Here is a 24647-nt window from a genome sequence, read left to right on the forward strand (position 1 = left end):
CCATATCTCTGTGGGGGAATCTGCATACGACGATGTTTGTGCATTTGTGTGTGTGTATACGTGTAAAGCCTCAGTGGTCTTGCAGCCTTGCAGCTTAATGTCTGTGACATTTGACATACTACGACGCCTGCAGTGCCTGCCCTATGGGACTGGGGCTGCTCTCTGCTAGCATGGCAGCATGCCCCCGCTTGCACTCGTCGCATTGAATCTTGTCACATCATAAGACGTCTCATCACGTCACATTTACTCTCTCTCATTCTCATAATCACTTGTCATCTGTTTTCCCTCATTATCTTCATTGTTTCTATTTATCTGAAAACTCCCAAATCTCTTTTTTTATACTCATTCAGTTTTGCTCTAATGTGTCTTACACATCTGCTGTTTTCCTCTCCTTTTTTTTACCCACTCCATTACATCCTCTCATCCTTTGTTTTGTCTCTCATTTTCTTTCCTTCTCTGTCTGTCACCCTGTATATTATCCCTTCAGTCTGTTTCTGTCCCTCCTCTTATCTTCAGTCTCGGCTCACACCAGACCAATTAGCTTCTATCAGCCCACTCCTGTTGGCTCAATAATACCGAGCTGGTAAGGTGGGCTTCTATTAAGTGAGGCTGTGTTTGTGTGTTTGTCCATGCAGGTTTGTTTACAAAGAAAGCTGTGGAAGGGTCAGTTTATGGGTCTTGGAGTGCGTCTGCACGTGAGCATCCTCACCCACATGCTGATAAACACATGTACACACAAACGTGCACGCACACACATCTGCTCGGTTAGAGGGCCGGCCGTGCACGCTCACCCGGCCCACAGATAAACAAGCGTGCTCGCATCTTTCAGCAAGTCACCATGGCAACCGTGTCCCCCCCGCTCTCCCAACTCTCCGTCATTCTCACTGTGATCACTCTCTCTTTCTCTTACTGAGTTGCCTGGCTGTCTGTCCTGGAGGCAAGACCATAGCAGGTTTCAAGGCCAATGTCACACCCCCCACCTCCCCACCTTGCCAAAAAACGGCAAACCTAAAAAAACTTCCTGTATTGCTATATGTGATGTCACAGGTGGGGTGGCAGCCATGCCGAGTGGTACTGTGGAAAGACTGGAGATGTGAAAAACAGCAAAGTATTCAGAAAGCTTTTTTTTTTGCTCTCCCCCCCTTTCATCTCCCTCCTCACTCCCCCCACACGCCTCCCTCGCCTTCTCTTTTTGTATAATGTGGCCAATTGCCTTCTTCCCTTTGTAGGGCGCGAGAGGAAAAGGGGATTTCATGCAGGCTAACTAAGCCCCTAATCCTCTGTTTCATGCCTCTCCTCTGTCTCTCTTTTTTGGTTTATTTATATATTTCTCTCTCTCTCTCTCTCTCTCTCTCTCTCTCTCTCTCTCTCCCTCGCTCACTCTACCTTTCTTTTGCTGAAACTTGCTTTCACAGTGGGGCTGCGATGGCTCAGAAAAGTATTCAGATGTTACATTTTTACATAAGTGAAAATATCAGTTACTCTTATCAGTTATTCATTTGTAATTTTATGAACTGGGTGTACTTAAATGATCCAAAGCAAAAGTTCACATTAGATGTCTTTTTTTTTCTTTAAAATGTAGCAAATTATAAGGAAAAAAAGAAACTAAATTTCGAGACAGGAAGCTGATCTTAATGCCGTCACACATCAGCTGATGGCACAGCTGACACCCTTCTCCACATGTAACGTTTACGTTACGTTGCTTTAGCCAGCCTACAGTTGGTCTGTAAGCTGCTTTGCAACCCACCTCATCCCTCCATTCAGATTGTGTCTGACTTAATCAGTGCCACGTCTGTGGTCATTGATGCCTGCTGTGTTTGGGGATTCTTGCTGCGGCTCTTCCCACTTATGGCCGAACAGATCCTGGCTGGAGCGCTGTATATCAAAAGAGTCACATTAACTAAAACCCCTCCTAATAAGTTTTTGGCAGCTAGAATGATGGGAGTGAAACAAACAGTAAAGTTCAGGCTCTAAAACTACGGCGATAAGCTTTCAAACATAAAGCCGAAGGAAACTGGTGGGTTGACAGCCGTTTTCTTTCACAAGGAAGTAGTCATGTCGTCACTGGCTGGTATTTAATGTTCATTATCATAGCTTTAAATACAATGACCTATATGAGGAAATGTACTCCAGCAGCGGGGAGGTGGAGTAGCGGCTGAGATGCAAATACTCCCTCAGTATCTGTCTGTCTCATGTCTTTCTTGCCAGCTCTGAAAGACTGCAAAAGCCTCAGACAATAATTCTGTCCTGAATGTGTGCGAGAAGCCAAGAGAGAATGGGAGGGAGGGAGAGAGCTGTCAGCCACTCTGGCTAACCATCTAATAGGTTGCCATACTGAACTGACATTTGAAGGCTAGGGGAGCATTAGTCCTGAAATGAAAAAGAGAGATGAGAGAGAGAGAGACAGGGCGAGAGAGATTGGATATGCAGCAAGTGCGCTGTGGAGTCGGTAGCCCTTATCAATGCATCTGTCTATCCATCCGCTCCACACGGCCTCATCGCCTCTATGATCTCCACCCACCCCAGTCCTCCGCCTCCACGCTCCATCCCTTACTTGCTCTCTGTTTCGCTCTCTCTCTCTCTCTCTATCTTGCCCAGAGAGAAGAGCAGGGAAGGACAGAGATGAAAGGAAGGAGAAGAAATACAGTCGGGGGCGAGCCAGGGAGGGCCGATTGAGCGCATAAGACAGGGGAGGAGGGTGAGAGGAACAGAGCAAAGGGATAACAGCCAAGGACAGAGAGAGAGAAAATCTCAGATGTTTAATTTACAGTCTTTCCTGCTGCAGACAGATTTGTGAGGTTGGAGAAAGACAAATATACGGAGAGAGGCAGACAGAAGGACGGACGTAGAGACAAACATGCACATGGACAGACATGCAGAAAGACAGCCGAACACACAGACAGACAAACTGAAAATAGAAAGGCTGTCTAACATCTCTTTCTCTTTGACAGCAGCTATTGAGCCACTTTTTTTTTTTTACCAAGTGGAGTGACACCAAAGACTTGAACCTCTCACAGTCCCTTACCCTCAATTTATCTTTTGTCATTTGTGAGTACTTTTTTCCCGTAACCCTCTTTCACACTTCCCATTTCAATCTTTTGTGAACTATCAAAGGTAATTCATTGTAAATTGCTGCACCTCTGTGAACTGAAGCAAAATGGCATTGTTGCATTGGTTTGGGCACGTTACCATTACTGAATGGCTTTTGGAGCTGAATGAAAAACAACCCCCAGTCAACAGATATAGTTGCACATAATCCGCCGAAACACTAAAATCACTCAGGTGACAGAAGAGGAGGACACCGTGTAATGTTTAATGCTACTAGCTTTGCAAGTCCTCGTGTTATCTCGGCAATGCTACATGAATTATAGCGCATACCCAGTTTAGAGCGGCACGACATTTAATCTGAGAGATAATAACTTCAGCTGCTAGTGCACTCTCAGCAGTAGTTTTTGCATTGCACCAGAAATGACTTCAAACGAACCATAATGCATCACCTAAAGCCACGCAGCGGTGTCTTAGGGACTGGGAGGGAGGGAAGAGGAATAAACACACAAATAAGGTCTAACATATGGAGGAAGCAACGTACTTCATTGCTTGTCCAGGTCAGACCTCAATTCATTCTCCAGCTTGCTGCTGGCAGCTGTTAATTTTGCTAATCTGTTTCTCAGTGTGCAGAATACGCTTGACTAGAAGAGCTGCAAGCATGCAGATTACATCATAAAATGAACCAATACAGATTTCATATGTAACAAGATCAAGACCCTAGTCTTATTGCTGTGTTCAACCATCCATTTTCTTCCACTTACCCAATTCATTGAGATCCCACAACAGTTAGGAGCCTATCCTAACTGTCATAGGGTGAGAGGAAGGCTATACCCTGGACAGGTCACCAATCTATCAGAGGTCTAGCACACAGTGGCAGACAACTGTTCAAACCTATGACCATTTTAAAACCACATATTAACCGACATGCATTTCTCTGGCCTGTAGGAGGAAGCCATTCAAACCCAGCACCTTCTTGCTGTGAGACAAAAGTGCTAACCAACCTGGATTATGTTGTGTTCAGATCTGAAAATTAATTGAACCAACAAGACTCTGACTAAGATCGAATGATACTGTTTAGCAAAGGGCCTTTGTAAATGTGTAAATGAGTGATTTGTGTCTACAGCTGCTTTTGAAGTTCATTATCTCTGTCTTATTGAACAAACCATATAGAAATGTGAAATGCAAAACATACACTGACTCATATGATGCTCGGGATTTAAGCTTGGGCACAACACGATAATCAAAATGACCAAAACCAAGCAGTTACCACTGAACTGCAACCGTTGACTAGAAAGGGACTAAAACAGTCAAAACACAATCTGTTTCTATGACAAAAAATATTTGAAAGGTAATTATCAGATAATGCTATCAACAGACATGCAAAGAAATCTAAAAAGCCATTCCTTTGAAAAAGAAAAAAAAAGAAAAAATCCATTGTAAAATGCCAACTGCCACGTGTGCAGTAATAAATTGTCAATTATTGTCTTAGGAAGTGCATGCAGACCTTCACACAAACTCTAATTTCCCCTTTTCCACCTGCCCTGGGCTATAATTATTGCTCTCTCTTGCACAGAATCCTGCAGATGTGTGTGTGTGCGTGCGTGTGTGTGTGTTGCTAGCACTGGGTGGTCAGACACACAGACGGTATGGTGCAGCACTCTCGCAAGAGATTTCGATAATTAACTTTGTAATAAAGTAGAAGAGACAGAGTGCATGTAAGTACATACATGTGTGTATCACCCAGGTGAGCACTTGTCCATGTCTCTGGTTTCATGCGTCTGTCCATGCGTCTGTGTATGTGCGCGTGTGTCTATAGAGACGGCTGTAAAAGTTAGCCGTACGCACATCTCTGTGTGTATGTGCACGCGTCCGAATCCGTGCACGAGCGTGTGCGCATGTGCGTGTCAGTGTGCGGGGAGGTGATAAGCACCTGAGCCCTGAGGCAGCCTTCAGATTTCCCCTCACGTCCTCAGTGAAATCAGCCCAATCACTGCACTGTCATCTGCCTGCCACCAGAGAGAGGCCTGCGCCGCATACTGACAAGCTCATTTGCCTAGCAGTGTGCACACACATGCATACGCACACACGTACATGCCCGTGAACACACGAGCAAGCCCTCACTCATATATGCCCACTAGGCCCTCCACTTTTCACCAAAATTGAGTTCAAACAAAACCGCTGTGGGAGACATTTGTTGGATTTGTATTTTTTTCGGGGGTAAGAAAATGCTTCCCTCTTGATTCATTGCCAAATTGAAGTGTCATTGTTCATGACAAGGATGCGGCCCGACTGCCAGCTGAACACTTTAACCCCGACCACATCATCAAATGCCTTATTATTGCTCGGATAAATGCCCTTGCTTGGGTGACTTGCATTAATAATTTATCTGTAGGAAGCTTTGCAGTGATGAATTGAACAGCTGCCTTCATTTTGTTGTACTAATTTGGAAGGAGGAAAAACACACACTCCAAACCTACGGAAAAAACAACCAAAAAAACAAAACACGAGTTTTGTTTTTCCTTTTTTTGCCAGTTTAAAGTGGGCTTAGCTAATCTAGAAAAAGGTGATGTCACATGCTTTAGTGCAGCAGCCACAGAAGTGTTTGAAGTGTATTGTTTGCTCAGCTTTGGCTGCACTGCCGGTTAAATCTGAATGTTTTATTCCGTGTCAAACAAAAACTTGTGGGTGTTTTTCAGGGGCTTTAAAATTAATTCCTCCCATGTCTTCCATGCACAAAAACACAGACATATGCCTCAAGCACACAATAACCAATGCAAAGATATATCGCAATGATCACAGACTGTCCCTGAATCTCCCCGACCCCCCTCACACACACACACACACACATAACCCCCCCCCCCCAAAAAAACCCCACCGAGAGATCGGCATGGCATCCCCGTGACCCCAAAACGTCCCAAAAGCTACCACACAGGAGCAGGAAGCAGCACAGAGGGAGAGGAGCACGTTAATGACACACGAGACTAAACGAGAGGCTGTGAGTGATGCGCACCGCGGTTGTTCGTGTCTGGAAGTTTTCGGTGGCGTGCATGAGCTAGAAAGAGAAAACACGGAGGATGTATTAATTCTGCATGTGTTTATGCTCCCTGTGTGTGTTTCAGTGCATGCATGGTGGCAGAAGCCACACAGAGCGCTGTTCTCCTGTCAGTGCGATTAGAGGGCTGCACTAACATGGTGGGAGGGGGGGAGCGAGCGAGAGAGAGGGAGATAGGGCAGGGAATTTAAAGGGAGGTGAAGGAGATGATGGTGGGTGTGTGTATGTGTGTGTGTGTGTGTGTGTGTGTGTGGGGGGGTGTCTTAAAACGCGTAAGGCTACAGGTACATCCAGGATTCCTACCAACATGCGCGCACACACACAAGCAAGGGTGCGGTGAGGTCATTTCAGCCCCTGTCAAAGTTTAGGTCTCACAGGAGCACAGCGCGCGCGCGCACACACACTCATTTCACCTTGTCTCTCCTTCCTAACCCCCGAAGGAAGCCGTTGTGCGTGCGGGAGTGCGCACGTGTCTCTCATGCGCGTTTGATGAGAGGTTTCCATGACAACAACAGCACCAGCAACCCCCATGGGCTCATTTACATATTCAAGTGCAACAGTGTAGTTGAATTACGGCCGGAAATTGAATGGCTCAATCAATAGAGTGGTGGGGGTGGTGGGGGAGGAAGAGGGGGCGCGCATAATGGATGGGAGGAAGGACAGACTGAGGAGAAGGAGCAGGACGAGGAGGAGGAGGAGGGAGTGTTAGCCGACAGGAAGACGAGATGCAGATGATGCAACGGGCCATCATCTTGTGTATATGTGTGTGTGTGCATGTCCCCCTCTTTTAGGACGACCCATTTTTATTGTCCTCTAGTGGTTAAAGGGAACCGAAAATGGATTCCGTGTGTGTGTGTGAGAATGTTTGGTGTGTGTGACACACACACCAAACATTCACACACACATAGACACAGTGGCATAGCAGAAACATGGTAGTACAAATTCAAAAACCTTTTGAAAACCCAAAAGGTGTCATCTACGCTTTGTTGATCAAAAGTTTGGCACTCTTAAAATGAGCATAGGCCAAAAAAGAAGTGCCTTGATTGTCTTCAGTCAGAAAAGGACGATCCAATCTGGTTTGAGATTATTTTTTTACTGATGCATGGTATATTTTGATGTGATGCTGTAAATCTTTTTATATGTGTGCTCTACCAGGCTATATTTACTTGGTTGGAACATTCATATTGCTTTGACTATTATTAGCAACCTGAGCAAATAGATCTAGCTTTATTTGTAACTGACTTCAAGTTAGAAAGATAGGAAACTAGTGATATAAGCCTCATGAGTCAGCTGCGTTATGTGTTATAGTGTCATGTAATGTCTATTCTAGACTAACGCCCTTCTTTCTTAACCCCAGCCCTACTTTGGTGATCCAGGAATCGAAGCTACTGGGATTCTGTACTAATTTCAAGCCACTTGGAAAAGAAGATGAAACAGTAATCATCATCCGCATCACGAGTGACTTGGGCCAGCCCTCTTCTGCTGACCGCACAGATCCACCGGGGATGCGATATCCGTGGCCCACTTTCTCAAAGACAACCTGCTCTCTCTCTCGCTCCCTCTGTTCCGCTGTGCGTTCGAAGGCCAGACTTTCTAAGCATCAGCAAGCCACCAGGAAAGTAGATTAATCACATTTTTATTATGATGAGTGAGTTAGGGTGGGTGTAGAAAAGTAAATGGCACTATGCAGCGCAATAACTTTTCATAACGGGAAACAGCCGCAAGAGGCTAGCAGCACAACAAGATGTTTACATAAAGGGGAAGGTGCTGACTGGGTAGATTTGTTGGTGTATGCGGGTGTGTGAATGTTGCAACAGCCATGCATGTATAAAAATAATGCGTGCGTTTGCTGGTGCAGGCGTTTATTGAGTATTTTTTTTTTCTGTTACAAGCACACATTCATATCTATCTTGTGGATGTGGATGTTTACAGATGTGTCTGTGCGCAGACATCTGATATTTTGGTGCAGTGGCATAACAGAACGCTGGGCCAAAGACGAGGCTGTTATCAGCAGTTGCTTTGACAATGGAGCCCCAGTGGTCACGGGGACAGAGGAGTGCGAAAGGAAGAGGAGGAGGAAGAGAAAGGAAGAGGGAGAGTGAGATGGAGGGGGGGCAGGAGGAGAGTGAGGTCTGCTGGAGGAATCGGTGATGGGGAAAATGGATGGGGGGGGGGGCACTAATGGCCTGAAAACACAGCTGGCTGCAGACACCCAAGGACAGAGAGGCTGAAAGAGTGCGAGTCAGACAGCAAAAGAGCGAGCGCGAGAGACGGAGAGACCGTGCAAAGATGATAAAAATAGAGGGGCGTGGGGTGTGGGGTGGGGTGGTGAGAGCGCAATAGAGGCGTCTCGTCAACGCGAGAGACGAAGGAGGGAAGGTTATTTTCTTGTCATGCCTTTTGCATCTGTTCGCCCGCCGCGGTGAATGTACACACACACGCACGCACACACAAACAAACACGGGGACGCTGCCGCCATGCATGTCAATGAATTATCCATGGAACAATGGCAGTCCTTCATATTAATGAACATAAATGAGGGGATGGAGGATGGGGGCTGAGGCTAAAACAGCATGAAATTCTCTGATTGCCTTCAGTTCCAAACATTTATGACAATAATTACCATTTGATTAGAGGATCTTCAATTATCCTTCAATGCATTCCTTGATGATGTATATGAAAGGTCGTTGGATTACATAATTTCTACCCTAAAATACTTAGATGTTGCTGATTATTGAGCTGTGAAACTCATTAATCAGTAAGAGCACCCCATAACAACAATGTGGCTCCTACATTGCCAGTAACCCTTGGCTCCTCTTACCACTGCACCTCAGCTGTTAACCTTGACGATGACATTATACACACTGAATATATTAACGGGGATGAAGGTGCGTGTGTCTATGTGCGAGCATGTGGCTGCTTGAATGAGGCAGGAATATGCAATCACACGTCATAAACCCGAAAGTGAGAGAGAGGGGTGGAGAAGGGAAGAGTGATAAAAAAAGAACAGGCCCTATAATGAAGTGTAATGGGTGTGAGGATAGCATGCTGAAAAGGGAGACGATTGGTGTTAGACTAGCAGATGTGTGCTGAAGATGGAAAAAGGCGGAAGGAGGAAAGAGAAAGAGGCAGGAGTGAGAGGGGAGGAGGTGTGGTGTATAGGATGTTGATGGAGTGGGGGGGTTGGAGGGGGGGTGATGGAAAGACTGAAACAGGGAGCTGACACACACGCTGCGAGAGAAAGAGAGTGAAAAGAGGTGGAGAGGAGTAAGTGGAGAGCATAAAAGGTTAAAGAAAGGGGAGCCGGGGAGAGAAAGATGGCTAGCGGAAGAGGCAGGGAGAAACAGTGAAAGATGGAGGCTCTGAGAGAAGATAAAGAGAGTGAGATGGGGATAACTCAAAGGAGGGAGGAAGCTGCAAAGCAGAATGCTTTATTGAAAGATGGAGCAGTTACGGAGAAGAGATGGAGGTACAAAGAGGGATGGAGAGAAATTTCAAAGGAGGAAGAGAGAGAGGAAAAACATGGAAAAAGAGAGAATAACTTACTGCCACTTCTGAATTACTAACTTGTCCTAAAGGATAAGAAAGGGCAGCACTTTTTTTTCAGCTAATGTAAATTTTTAAAGCTGCTCACAATTATAATGTTTTATTCTTTAAGAAAGGCAAAGATAATTTACTGAAACTGCTGGGCAGTGTAGCCTTTCCACAATATCTCCCAGTTGGAACTAAAGATTGCATTTATCACGGGTCTATTTTCCGCTGCGGATTAATACGCATTAATATTCATTGCAGCAGGACAGTATATGAAAGACTCGCTCAAAATAAACTAGCCTGGAGTTTGTCATAATGAAGTAAAGTGTCACCCGATGCAACACAGTGGCTCATTTATGCGCTTTTAATAGTTTCTTACCACCGTAGCTCTCTGGTGTTGGGTGCACAGAAAACGCTCGCCTTTTGGACCAAGTTATTCTCGGGTCTTTTATGCAGGATTTGTTGACAGTGAGAAAAATATCTAATACCGCCGTCTTTGTCCTACATAAATCTGATGCATTTGCTTATTTTGCTCTAGTTTGTACCCAAGCTCAGCATGTGCCTTCATTATGTGTGCGTTTTTGTGTGTGCGTGCGCGCATGTTCATGGGTGTCACACCGCATGAATAAATATGGCCACGGAGATAGCCCAGGGTTTGTGGACTGCTCTGATGTTTAAATTTGTGCTGTGGCTTCTCCCAGCAAAGCTTATGACTCACACTCTGATACAAGCTAACGCGCTAAAAGCAACTGTGGGTCAACGTTAAGCTATTCTAATTTAATGCTGAGGGGAAAACTGCTTAGGTAGCTGTGAATTGTTGCCAGCCTTAGCTGATTCCACCGCCCGGATGCCTGTGCTCGTTGTTTTTTTTTTTTTTTTTTAGAAAAAAGAAGAAGATCGATGCTTCGAGAGTGATTCCGTGGATGTTACTTCATTCTAATACCATTGACACAGATCTTGCTATTAGCCAGCTAGGCTAATGCTTTCTAATGCATTCCCGCTTTGCTTGTTGGTTATCCAGTCAGAATAAGAGTTTAGCATCCTGTCTGACTCACCGAGATCTCATTACAGATCTCCCCGGCTCGACAAACCCCCGTCACCAGCCTCCCCTCTTTCACCCATCCATCCTTCACCCCTCCCACCCCTACTTGTCTCATCCATCTCTCTATTTGCACTTTGCCCCTCTTCTATCCTGGTCTTTTTAGTATGCATTGCTATGTAGCCTATGGCTGCAGGTGAAAGTCAGTGCTTCCGCTTGAGTCTCTGTGTGAAGGTGTGTGTGTGTGTGTGTGTTGGGGGGGCGGGGTTGTCTGCATATATTAGTGAGCACGCATGTTAATCCCGGCTTGTGCAAGTGTGTTTCTCCATCGTAAAGACAGACACGGTTGAGCGAATAGGAAGCTGATCTCGATTTTGCTTGCATGCACCCGTATACATGCACACAGAGACACACACAGTACATACACACTGAGTGCTATATTGTGGTAATACAGATGGCTTTTTTGCAGCCCAGCTGTGCTCTGTACATGTTTGCCTCTGCGTGTGCATGTGCGTGATTGATTACTAGTCTTATCCTCTACCAGGTGCGTCGGCTGTTCAGCAGCCTTCACTCTCACACTCTCCTTCCCTTCGTCTCTCTCTTTCTATCCTTTTTTGGGCTCAATAAACAGGTTTTTTATCTCCAGAATGGTAGGAATAATAAAAGGCAATATCAATGTGCAGTACAGCAAAGTCGCTCCATTCTCAGCACTCATTATGTTTAGCTCGACGTAGCAGTAAGACATCCTAACAAGTCAGATAATTGATGATATCAAATTATAATTTAATTTCAAAAATTTGGCTTACACTTATCCCTCATCTGAGCCTCAGGTAATTTTGCGTTTTGTGTGTGTATATGTGTATGTGTTCTGGCTGGCTACCATGGCTACGCCTGGGCCAGTCGATACACATCTGAGTGAGAGGTCATTAGCATCTCCCTCATGTTTTCTCTGCATGAGAACATCAGCAATTAGCCAGGTCCCAACTATGCCCCTGCTCACCCTCATCCTGTCCTGGTGGTTGAACAGCGCACCTTGGGACGTGGCTACCATCTAGATCAGAAACAGCATAAAGCGTATGTGTGACGTGTGTGCCATGATTGTTTTGTTTATACTTAGATCTTTGTCTGGAACAGTTTGGTCAATTTAGCACAGCTTGCCATGTGAGTTGTGTACCGCTTCTGAGCTTGACTGTCAGTTATTAGCATCTGACGTGTGTTTGACGTCTAAGATGTGTGTGTGTGTGTTCACGTGTCTGTATTTGTGGGCGCATATATGTCTGTGTGTGTGTATCCAAGGTGATGGGACGGCTCTGACAATAACATACTGATAAAAAAAAAACTCTCCTATGCCCCCGCTCAACACCCACCTCCGCAATGCCGCAACCTCTTTCTCATAGAGACACAGACAGAAGAGAAAGAAGAGAGGAGGAAAGCAAACAGGGAGAGATCAGGGGATGAAAGGTAGGTAGATGCTGAGCAACAAACAAAAAATAGGGGTGGACGAAAAGGGAAACAGTAGGAAAACAAACAAAGTGATTGAAAGTTGCTGTTGACATTGTTTGTCATCCACATACCAGTGCTCATTGTTACCCGACCAGCCCTTCCCATCACCAGAGCAATGGCCCATTGTCTCTGCACATCGGCATACCGACGTGCCCGCTTTACCCAGATCTGGCACCAGGCCTGTACCCATTTTCTGATCGCGCAAGCAGAATGGCGTTCATTCACTGCACCGCCTGGCTGGCTGGCTGACTGTGTGGCACTGGTTGCTATGGAGGCTAATTCACAGGCAGAGAACTCACTTTGTGTTCATAGTACAGAGGCAGTCAAGCAAAACATACAGGCACATGCAGCCACGCACACGTGCGTGTAAGCAAACAAGCATGCAACCTGGCAACAGCAGTGAATGCGGGGCATGGCTGATGTACTCAACGGGCGCTGGAGAGGAGCCGCAGCATTATTTTTTACCTGCTTTTGCAATTTGCTGTGCTGCAATCAGTCAGACAGGCCCAACATCGCTGAAACATAAGTATATGTACTATATGTGTGGGAAGCATGCTTTTGCACCTAAGTGATGTAGCCCGCTGAACCTAACCCTGTTGAGTAGATGAATGCAGGCACTTCAGCTTGCATTCCTCAGCCACACATGGTTATTTGTTTGATGGCATGTGGTGAACTGAAGAGGTTTAGCAATAAAATACAAGTGTGAATCAGTATGACTATGAGTACTCTACAAAAGTAGCTCTGCAGGATTCACAACTCAAAATAATTCTTATTCACCTTTTAATGGGCGAATCGGTGCAGTCCCCCCCCCCACCCGCCCCGCTACTTAAGCCATTTTCACTCATCTCTCTTTATTTATCTATATTTAAGCTAGCTTTCCTCTGATTGGCTGCCTCGCATAAACAGAAGGATTTGAGCAGCAGGTGGGTTGGGCCCCTGTGCACACAAGGTGAGATGACCATATAAAAGATATCCTCCGTTATCATTATACAGAGGCAGGAATTGCAAGAAAAATGATCTGTTTGGTTTATTTTCACTTTGAGACACTTTAAACGTGCTGCTTTTATTTCTGTTCTTTAAGATGACGAAGAATTTAGCTCATGTTACCCATCTCACAGCGATCCAGGAATATGTCTCCAAAGTAATGTTTTAGATTGTGTGCTGTCTGTTATACTGAATGTTGGGAAATGAAGTTCTGTCAGACTGATGGTGCGCTGCATCTTAAGTTCTCACCCCAGAGAATCTTCTATGTTCTAACCCACATTTACCACCAACAACAGGCATCACTGATACATTCAACTTAATCTAAATACACTCTGTTCATATACTCAAGTTGCAGTATGCTCACAGACACATCCACCTCTCTCCTATATCTTTTCTTTCTCTATCCTTGTCTTTCTTAATTGTCATTGTCACAAATTTAGCAAAGATACTTCAGAAACTGTCAAAACAGTAAAGGGAAAAGAATTGTGTTCATGTGACAAATAAATCCTAATTCAGGCTATTAGGTAAGCATGTGTGAGTTTTGCGTTGTAAGTCATTTCTTCCCCTTTCTCTCTCTCACGCTTCTCGTTCTTTCTCACCTCGCTGTTATGTAACTCCAGCAGCTGTTTGAAGACGCAGGAAGGGGGTAGGTGGGTAGAAAACTTTTCAAAGTGTGTCTCTCGCTCCTTGATCAGAACACAGGAGAGAAACGGGTGACAGTTTCTGGTTCCGCTACAATACTTGACAATCGCCCGGTCCCATCTCATGAGCTTTCTTCCTCCTTCTCGCATAACACACGCGACCGATCTCCCCGCCTGACTTGTAGCCGTTTCTCCACTTTGCTCAAGTGTTCCATATTGCGTTATGGTTATCATTTCATTTTACCGTTCCCTAATCTGTCTTCCTCTGTTTCTACGTCTCCCTGATCTCTGCTTTAGCATCACTCTTCAGTTGTTTCCCTCTTTTCTTGTTTTCTCAATCTGCCTCTTTCACTTTTTTTTTTTACTCTTTCCAGCATTATTGTCATCTTTTATTTGCCTGATTTGGTTCTTCTATTTTTCATTACGCGTCTTAGCTGAACAGCAGCAGCACTCGTTTACCTGCACGTACACACAGACACACACAATATGCATTCCAGCCAAAACAGAGGCCTTGCTTGCTGGACACACAGGGCTGAACAGCTGTGCAGGCAAAGAAAACTTAGTCCCACAATTGCAAACTCACCCAAAAACTTTAATAATAACAAGCATATATATCATTCTCCATATGCTTGCAGAAAGGAAGGTGTGAGTGAAGTCATTGTATTCGCGAGCAGAATCACCCCTACCCTCGCTGATGCTGAGAGAAAGCCCTGATTATGCATTTCTTTACCATTAGTGGGGCACGTACAGAAGGTGGCGCCGGTCTGTGGTGTTCACCAACGCACAAGAGTGTTTTATTTCTCACTGCAGCAGACGGCTGATTCTTTCTTGAATGTGAATTTAAATGTTTAGCAGTCGCCCCATGGGTGTATTGTGCTAACAAGCTGTCGGTCTCACCTTTTTTACGAAACGCTTTTTCCTACAGTTATATATGTTTCTCACGCTATATGTGTAAATGTCTTCATTTCTGATGCTCCACCGACACTTTTATTCATCTCTAATGAGGCACAAACATCCATCAGTGATGAAAGACCCCCCACCCCCCCACTCACCCCTTTCAGGCTATCAGCGGCACCATTGCAAAGCAGCGTTTTGTTGCAGTAATCCTGGAAGAGGAGGATGAAGTGCAGAGAAGGGAGAGGAAGAAAGCTAAAGGGGCAAGAGAAGAGCAGGAAAGAAATGGATAGGGAAGGAAGGAGAGGAAAGGAGAGAGAGGGGAGGAGGAGGATGAGAGACATGAAGGACAGTTGATAAACTGCGCGGAGCTGGACAGCAGCCAGATCCTTTTAATGAGCAAAGTGCTGCACCCAACACCTCACACATAATTACACGCTCTCTCTCTCTTCCTCTCTCTCTATCTCAATTGCTCTCTCATGCACACACACACACGCATTTGCAGGAACCTTATTTTTGCCTTCCCTACTCTGCAGCATCCCACCATCCAGCACTAAGTACTCCCTCCAGATCAAACAAGCAGCTCACAGTAAGCAGCATACAGATGAGCCTTTCCTTTCCCCCTCCTCCTTGCCATCGCTCTCCCTCTCTCATCACAACCCCTGTCTTCTCTTCCTGCAGTAACCTCTTGCCCCCCCCCCACACACACACACACACACACACCTCCACCCCACCCCCCCAGCTTCCTCCCTCTCCATCTCTATCTCTTGATGCTCCTCACTCGCGTGGAGAGAAATACATCAGCCATCGCTCGACAAACACACTACACTGACACTGTCCTAGCTGCTGCTCCAATAAAAACATATTACCTGCAAACTCCATTAGGCCCAAGTGTAAGTCACACATACATACAGACACACACACACACACACAGTTGTGAATATAGCGAGCTTCTGTGTGTAATCAGATCTAGGTTAGCAGCAGTCGTATAATGTTCACTGGAACAGCATGTACCCACCCCGTCAAACTGCACTCAAACTGAGCTCCTAGAAATACACAGTGTGTGTTTGTGTGTGTTTGTGAGGTCTAATGATGTCCACGCAGGCAGAGTTTTTCAAGCTTGTGTGTAAGTGCAGAAACAGACGTGATGAGAGGAAGCGTACGCCTGGGTTTGAACTTGTATTAGGCTTTCAGAGCGGCGTCGTGTTGCACACCGTGTGTCTATACTTTCATGAGCACATGTGTGTTTCTGCGTGTGTGTGCTTCATGTGTTAGAGAGCCTGCGGGGGATCAAATCAGGTGTACAAAAGGACAAGCGTGATTTCATGCTATGAAGTTTCAGATTAAAAAATAGCAAACAACTCGCCACCAGGTAGCGTATTAATTTTCATAAACATGCGATTTGTGGTGCGATTATTTAATGTGCGACTACATATTAAGTAAACCTGGTCTGAAACCTGAACGTTGAACAGTGAACCCTGCGGTTCTTGCAGTGTGGTGAATAGCTTGTGACACAGTGGCAAAGTAGGGGAACATGCATGTGAGAGATAGAGTGGGTAGGGACCTGCAGCTCATTTTTTGCGACCTTTAGCTTTTTAGCTTTACCTTTTAATTTCATCCCTGCGCACAACATCTGTGTGCACTGTGCTCACGCCAAGCTGCCGAGGTGCTGCTGAAACACACAGTTACTGCAGACCTTGACAGAGGACATCGTGTTTGAGAAATCATTGACGATAATTGACAGAAATCATGACAGCAATGGGAAGGTTAAGGGAAGATTTACCGCTGTTTCATATGAGAAAACAGAAATTGTCACTCAGTATGAATACAAATGACATGATATGAATCATAGGTGGAGTGTCCACATTCGTTAGCTGATGATGGTGCTGTGGTCTGGCTGCTTGCTACAGCCCTGCTTGTGTTTGTGCCTCTTCTCTTTAATGAGGGACAAACACGCTCTCTCTCCCCGACTCTCTCTTTCTCTGTGTCTGCCTAATAACCCCTCACAGTAAATAACCATGAGCCTCCGGGGCAATTAGACGGGCACTTGGGGCTTATAGTGTGTTGCTTGGAAACTCACAGAGACACACGTGCACACCGAAACAGCCTAGTTAAAAATGGTGTTATGGAGTAATTGAGACATCCGATGTAAACAAAGCGACGGATCAATGCCGAGATAGAAAGATTAAAAGTTAAGGAGAAGAAACTTTGAGAAGAGAAAGACAACCGCTGGGTGTTTTAAGTCTTTAACAAGGATGGTGTCTTGTCGTCCTCGGTATGTGCCTTTAATCTGTGCTTCTGTTACCCGTTCTGTCTCCTCTCCTCTCTTTGACCTCACATATTTGTGTTGGTCTGAGACTGAGAGACAGGGAGGGGGGTGGAGGGCTGAGGAGGAGAAAGCAAGAGGGACACAGAACAGAGGGAAGCTTTCACCTTTCATTTCACCACAACAATGAGTTGCCAATTTCAGTATGCCCTTTACAGGCCATCATGCACACACCTACGCACACGCGCAAACACACAAACACGCACACACACAGAAACCTGCTCTCCACATGCCTCCCAATCTCCATGATAATCAGCTTCCTTTCATTGTGTTGCATCATGCAGGAAAGCCACTGTATAGTCTGCGTGTGAAGGAGAAAGAGTCAGAGGAGAAGGAGAGCAGACGATTTGTGTGCTTTCGCGTGTGTTTCTGCATATTGCGTGCAACAGCCCACCGTCTCTTTAGCAGCGATTATGTGTTTGAGAGAAAGTGCCTTGCCATGTTTTGGCAAAGCAGTGGGTCAGTTCTTGACTTACGTTTTTCTTTTACACACACGCACACACACATTCAGAATCCTATAGACGTATTGCTGGAAAAGAGATTTGTAACTGTAGATATCTGGTGCATTCATTGCTATTGTACTTTTTTTACGTGGAAAAATTCATTTCTGCACACGCACACTGTTTACGGGCTTGACGACAATCAAGCCGCTGCATCGATATAGGGGATCGGCCTCATCTTCCATTCATATATTTTACTCCTTCTCTTATCACTTCCCCTCTCCCGCTCTATCATTCTCTTATTCTTCCTCTTGTGTGCACATTGTCACTATATTTCCCGACACACACACAAACACACACGCCACTGCTGTTTTCCATCTCACCTCTGTTTTCTCTCCCTGACACCTCTCTACACCCTCTCTGCGTTATCGCGTCGTTACCCCTCCTCCCCCGCTGTGCGCACTCTCTCCCTCCCTCTCTATCCCAGCACATAAACACAAACAGACCTATACGCACACACACACACACACACACACACACACACATTGCCGTATCTTTCTCCGCCTCCCCCCTCGCTTTATTTACTCTCCCTCTCTCTCTCTCTGTGTGTCACACCTTCTCCCTCAGCCCTCTTCCCTCCCTCCCTCCCTCGCACACTCTCTGTCCACCTCATCCCGTCTCTCCCTCTCCTTGGGGCGAGCGAGGCTGTCGGTAGCATCACTTTCAGTCAGCAGTGACACTGCAGTCTCGGTGCATCTTTTAATGACACGCTGTAGTAAAGGCACCTCAGAAGTGAGCTTATGCAGCATGTTGGACGTGCAACACTCATATATAGAGGCAGTGTGCATATTTACCGTACAGCATATATCCAGGGCCAGGAAATAGCCAATGCCATACTAAAAATAGCATATGAGCTTTAACACGCTGTGCCTAAGCTCCACGCAGACACACAAACAAAATACAAAGATCTAGAAAAATTAATCTGTATGCCAAACTAAACACATTTTACAATCTGACCTCATCACTGGTTTCACAAGATTAATATCGATGTGTGTATTTCGGATTTGTCCTTATGCAATAGGCAGAGTAAACAGCGTGCTATGACACATCGCTGCTCTGACATAGCGTCCTGTTAGAAGACTACGTAACACATCCTAAGGCGCAGGATGCTGAACGGAGCTTGGGAGGGAGGAAAAAAAAAAACAAACAAACCCCAGACAAACAGAAAGAGAGGTCTCAGCTCATGCCTCCGCTGCTTGTTATCCATGTGTTTTGCAGGCAGATATGGCTTTAATTTTTTTTTTTTTTTGGTGCCTGTTGTTTGGACAGATGCTGGTGGAAAACAGGGTTGAAGCAGGTGTTGGGAGTGTGTGTTTATGTGAGAGGCAAATGTTCTTCCTCTCTGAAAAAAATAACAAAAAAAACACCCAGCAAATGAAAATAGAACGCAGTCCCACGAGAGACCCTGCTGTCCTCTATTCAGCATGCACAGGCACACACACTCATACACGCACACACAGATGTACACATCGACAAAACACACACAAACAGACACAAACACACCCCCTTGGCCAATACACCTTGCTCACACTTCCATCTGCACTGTGCTGTGCTCTAACTTGTATCCTGCCTTAGAAGAGATGCAAATGTCAGGGAAAAGCGTGGTACCTGTGTTAGGGGTCAGCCGTTCTTTCCTTCTTTTGTTGGCCCTTCCAGTCCCCCTCTTGTTCAGCTGGTCTGAGCTGAGGTGAGCTGAGCTGAGCCGAGCCAAGCGTACAGCGGCGAGGCTCAATCCTTTTAGCCTGCGATGCTGAAAATGGCACCAGTATTCCCTGATAGCAGCAGCCTGCCTGCCTCTCTCTCTTTCTCTCTCCTCTCTCTCTCTCTCTCTCTCTCTCTCTCTCTCTCTCTCTCTCCTGCTCTCTAGCTCGCCTCCCTCCTCTGCTTGTCTGCTGCCATGTTGAGTGCACGTAGGGCGAGGGGCGGGCCGAGAAGAGAGGGGGGAGGCTGGTGGGGTGGGGGGTAGTGGTGGTGGTGGAGGATAGAGTGAGGGGGACTCAGGGGGATAAGAAAGCAATTAGAAGACGGCCCTCTTCCTTCCAGTCAGGAATGTATAATGGAATTAGCTTGGGGGGGTGTCAATGGTGAGCATTGGAGGGAGGTTAGAGGGGCACTGGGGTGCGTGGTCCTGCAGCCTCTGCTGGGGAGTCCAGGAGCTTGTCCGACAGTCACCACTCAGAAATGTGTGCGCAAGGGAGAGCAGATGGGTGTGTGTGTGTGTGCTCATGTGGGGTGATTGCTATCGTCCTATGTGTGTGTTTGTGTGTCAGGACTAGCGAAAGAGAGAGGGAGAGGGAGAGGGAGAGAGAGATTGCTGATGTGCTGATGGGAGGAAGGAGAGGAGTGGTTGAGCTGTGGGACCACCTGCTTCTCTCTCTCTCTCTTGCACTCTGAGGTACTCGGCAGGAGAGAGAAAGGGCGAGCGGCAGCTTCAAAGCCATCTCTCTCAGGTTCGCTCACCCTCCTCCTCTGCTCTCCTCCCTCCCTCCCTCGCTCCCACCCTTCCTCACTTTTCTCTCTCTCTGAGTGGGTGGCGAGGAAGCTGCATGTGTGTCTGGAAAGACAACCATGCGTGTATGTGTGTATGTGTGTGCGTGTGTGTGTGCAGAAGGGAAGGAGAGAGAATTTAATATGCAATTTTCAGTGTGCAGTTGCCCGTGTCTGTGTTTGTTTTGTTGTGTCCTTCTTTTTTGTTTAGCCTGTTTGGGTTGGATGTGTTTGTTGTCGTTTGTTATTATCTGGAATATGTGTGTGTGTGTGTGCGTGTGTGTGTGTGCGTGTGTGTAAGAGAGAGCGAGAGAGAATGGGGGACAGAGACATACTCTCTGTGTTTACTCACGTATGAAAAGAGATGACCGAAATCCCAGTGTGAAAGACAGTGATAGGAAGAGACGAGGGGGGGGCTGCAGTGTGTTTTGGTGTTTATGAGAAAATTAGATAACAAATGAAAAAAAGGGGAGGGGTGTTTTCCCCTATGCTAAGGTGTGTGCGTGTGTGCGCTTGTGTGTAAAGGGGAGAGACAGAGCGGTCTTTTGATGGAGAGCGAGCGAGCCAGGCACTGCATGGGGGAGATATGTGTAGGCATGTGTCACTGATTGTGCCATGAATGAAAATAAGGAGGAAGGGAGGGGAGGAGGAGGAGGGGGAGGAGGGAGTGGGACTGTGACTCTCCTCCCATTCAGCCATCTCCTCCTCTCTTTCCTTTCCTCTCCCTCTTGAGTGACAGACGAGGCGCTGCCGGCAGCGTGCCCGGGCGCGCGCCAGTAATCAGCGTCTTCTCCTCTTCTTTCCGCTTTGCTCGAGCTTCGCCTATTTCGGTCATTCTTGAATTTCTCCCGTGCAGCCAAGGGCGCTTCATCGGGTTCAGAATGCCCCCTCCTTCTGCTCCTCCCACCCTTCTCTTCCGTATATCGCTCGCTGTGCAATTACGGCAATGGCCCGTGATCTGCTCCTGGCACGCACGCGCCAGGATGGACAGATGAGCAGAAGAGCAGAGAAGAGCCACGCTCGGCTGCTTTTTCTTTCTTTTTTTTCACACGTTCACAAAACAAACGAGACGCAGTGGCACGCGGGCGTATCCGCGTGCTCGCCTTCGGCTCAAGGGCGATTGATTTGGAGTTTAATTTCTCCCCACCGGGTTCTTGACGCAAAAGGATGCGCCTCCGTCTGACCTTGACGGCAGACGGGGTGCGGGGGTGGGGGAAGTTTCGGGACACGCGCTTACATTACCTCCCCAACGCAGACCCCTCTACTCTCTCTCTCTCTCTCTCTCTCTCTCACACACACACACACACACACACACACACACACACACACACACACACACACACACACACACACACACACACACGGGATATGGTCACCTGAAAACGTCTAAACCGTCCTATGCGCTTTTATAAATGAACGCTTTCCATCTGCTTTCTAATTATAGCTAAGGCAGGGCTAACTCCCAATTTTAGCTGCAGCCGCGAAATAGCCGTCTTTTAATCATTCATGAGCTCAGACACAGAGCGTCCTCCTGCTGCTGGCACAAGCGCGTAAGCTACCGCCAGGCTGTTGTTCAGCCGAGTGAAAAACAACGTGGACAGGCCCCGCTGCTCACAGAGCAACAATGCCCCCTTCCTTCCCTCCCTTAAGGTGAAATGGGACACAGAGATGTTAATCTGACATGCAGGTGACACATTTCGGCCTCGTCCACCTTTAAGGCGATGCCACTGGACGCGCAGAGCCAAACCAAACCACGCAGGGCCCTGAATCATTCGATGCAGCTTATCCTCCTGGGGATGCATTTGTTTTCTTTTCTTTTCTTTTTTTTCCTTTTTTGATCAGTGCAGATCTGAGTGGAGCGTGATTTTGCCTACAGCGCTGACATCAGTGGAGATGGACAGGGGTTAGAAACGAGTGCCTCTGAAGCCGCGTTTGAAAGCGCCTCTCATCTCAGCTCGCCATACGCTCTGACGCACACTTGCGAGCTGGGTTGTGTGAACAGTTTGAAGGGAGAGCGGTGTGTTTGTTTACCAGTCAAATATATCTGGGAGGAAGCAGCTCTCTTTGCTTATAATAATAAGTCAGTCTGCAGCACTGAGCCGTGGATCTCACGGGTGGATATCGGCGTTTTTAAATGGTGTTTATCATCGTTTTGTTTAGTTTTGTGGTTGGTTTTTTTCCTCCTTTCAGAAGTTCAAAAGTTTGGTTTTCAAGAAATGCCAAATCGGCCATACTTCAAGTTCACTGACGGGGGAAAAGCACGGGTGATGCAAGGGTCACGGTCATCCAGGACTCAGCCACACTCACATCGACACACACGCACACACCTTGGATCAACTTGGATCAATGGGAAAGAGGACAGGAAAGGGGTGGCTCTCTGTTGCCATAGAGACGGGAGGACAGTGGTGTTGGATACTGTTACTAGGCAGGAGAGGCCGCCATTCTGAAAGCGGGGTGGTCTGCTGTGGAGGGGGAAACAACATCAGGGCTGAGAGTGAGGGAACATTAAATATTTCTGTTTAGGTTATTTCCCTCTGGTCAAGTGAAACTGCAAATAGTAATATGGTAAAGTGCGTGTGTGTATGTCTGTGTGTGCCATGTTTCATTAAATAAATATTCATGAATAAATAAACAAATCCCAGAATCTGACCTTTTCAAACGCAGACTCGAGATTTTTTTTTTTTTTTTTTTTTTTTTTAACAGACAGCTATTTACAGTTACACGAGTCAGTCTAATCCCAGCCTAGTGGCAGTGCTATTAATTGCAACAACATGGCTAAAATAGCTTTTCACGCCCCCCCCGCGCACACACACACACACACACACACACACACACACACCCAAATTGCATCTGTCTTCTTTTGATGTTTGTTTTATTATTTAATTACTTATATAGTTAACTCGTGCAGTGCTTTTTTTTAACGCATGTTCTTCCGCCCCTCCTCAAATGTAATTTTGACACTTGTAGCATCACGCGATTTTGTTCAAGAAAGGGCAGAGAAACTGGGCTGCTGCCATCAATCCAATCTAGATGGTTAAACAGGACTACAGGACACAGAGTGAGGGAAAACGGATATATTTAATTTTGGGGGGAGCTGTTCCTTTAACCCTTTTCACAAACAAATGAGTGGCGTCATGCCGACACCGTGTGTGTGTGTGTGTGTGCGTGTCATTATACCTTCAAACCGACTGACGCTGTCCAGTGTTGGTAGCCTATGTGTCTTTGAGGGACAGCGAAGGTCACGAAAGCTATAATCAAACCGAGCTCATCAAGCGCAGCTAGCACTCATGCACGCGTGTACACATCACAGTCTGCGTGCACAACCCAGGACAACAAATAACGTCACCTCCACGACACAGACGTAAACAACTCAAACGTGAACGCGAGGTTCGAGCGCCACCTATTGAAATGTGACCGGGAAGAGCTGATTAGATAAACTGCCCACTTGCGCCCTCTGCTGGGGAGTGATCGGTGTACTTCTATTTAATGTGAACGAAGCAGGAAAGCAGCGCACAAAAGTAACCATCGAAAAAAACGGGCACGGAAGCCATCATCTGCCTTTGACTGCGACTTTTAAAAACACCAACCTGTTATGTGGCAAAAGTAAAAACTCACCGTCAGCTAAAAGAAAAGTCCAGAGATAAAGCTCACAGCCGCTAGAAGGCTCCAGTCGTCTTCGCCTCCTAAAAGTGTGGCTGCACGTCCGCTGCCCCACATAAACACCAGGCGCTGTCCGCGGTGCTGTTCGCCGCACTGCTGTGATTACACCGGCAGTAATTTCAGCACCACGGACAGCGCCTCAGTCGCCATTATTAAGCACACCATTAATTTAGTACCTTTTAACACCAACAGCGCTCTGGGATATGTGCATGTATGTTTGTGTATGCTCGGACGACTAATGCAAAGCTCGATATTCTCGCCTTTAAAGACTAAAAGCGTTCTCTAACTGAAGGTTTAAATGAAAGGCTGAGAATCAGGCTCTATGGAATGAGAGACTGAGCCGAGATTTACACGTGACATAAAATTATGTGATGTTCAGGGTTTGTCTCACTTAAATAAATGTAAGTTTGCTTTTATTATATCAGAGATAGAGAAGCTATATACATTTTAGTTAACAAGTTAGGATGCCGTGAAAAACAATGATTTGCAGATTATTTGAAGCTTACATAAAAAAAGAGAGGCAAAGCATAATTTGAATTTAGCGCCAGTTACACTTTTTTTTAATGCTGCTGGAGGGGCAACAAAAAGACTGAAAGAGTAGTCAGATGCTAATAAAGAACTCCTCCTTCTGTTACTGTTACTATTAATCTGGTTGGCATAACATGTACCAACATGATCTGTGCCAAGTCTCGTTTAAGACTCACTGAGATAAAATGGAAATCTGGACAGTTCATAAGTCAGCATTTGTCTGGGTATGGGGTAAACCTAGTGCCTGTAGCAAGTGAAGTCCCCATTATTGGTGAACATTATTTTCAGGTTTTGGACATATATTGTACTATTTCAGCACCAAACCTTTACACATACTCTGGCTGCATGAACCTGTAAGTAAGAGAGGCTGTATCTAGATTCGAGTTCAGTCCTGGGACCCATTAAAAACATTTGGTGCATTATTCAATGAAAAAAGAAATACAAAAAACATGCC

General features: G+C 46.2%; 1 protein-coding gene across 2 annotated transcripts in view; it reads right to left on the bottom strand.

The window, feature by feature from the left end:
• The window catches only part of LOC116312631 (retinoic acid-induced protein 1), a 63943-nt gene extending 44636 nt beyond the window's left edge, over positions 1–19307 (bottom strand). For both annotated transcript variants that reach the window (XM_039611510.1, XM_039611511.1), the window contains exon 1: positions 19127–19307. The gene's annotated coding sequence lies outside the window, so the exon portion shown is untranslated. The remainder of the gene's footprint in view (positions 1–19126) is intronic.
• Positions 19308–24647: the final 5340 nt, after the last annotated feature.

The sequence above is a fragment of the Oreochromis aureus genome, linkage group 4 (genome assembly GCF_013358895.1).
Source record: "Oreochromis aureus strain Israel breed Guangdong linkage group 4, ZZ_aureus, whole genome shotgun sequence".
Classification (NCBI taxonomy): domain Eukaryota; kingdom Metazoa; phylum Chordata; class Actinopteri; order Cichliformes; family Cichlidae; genus Oreochromis; species Oreochromis aureus.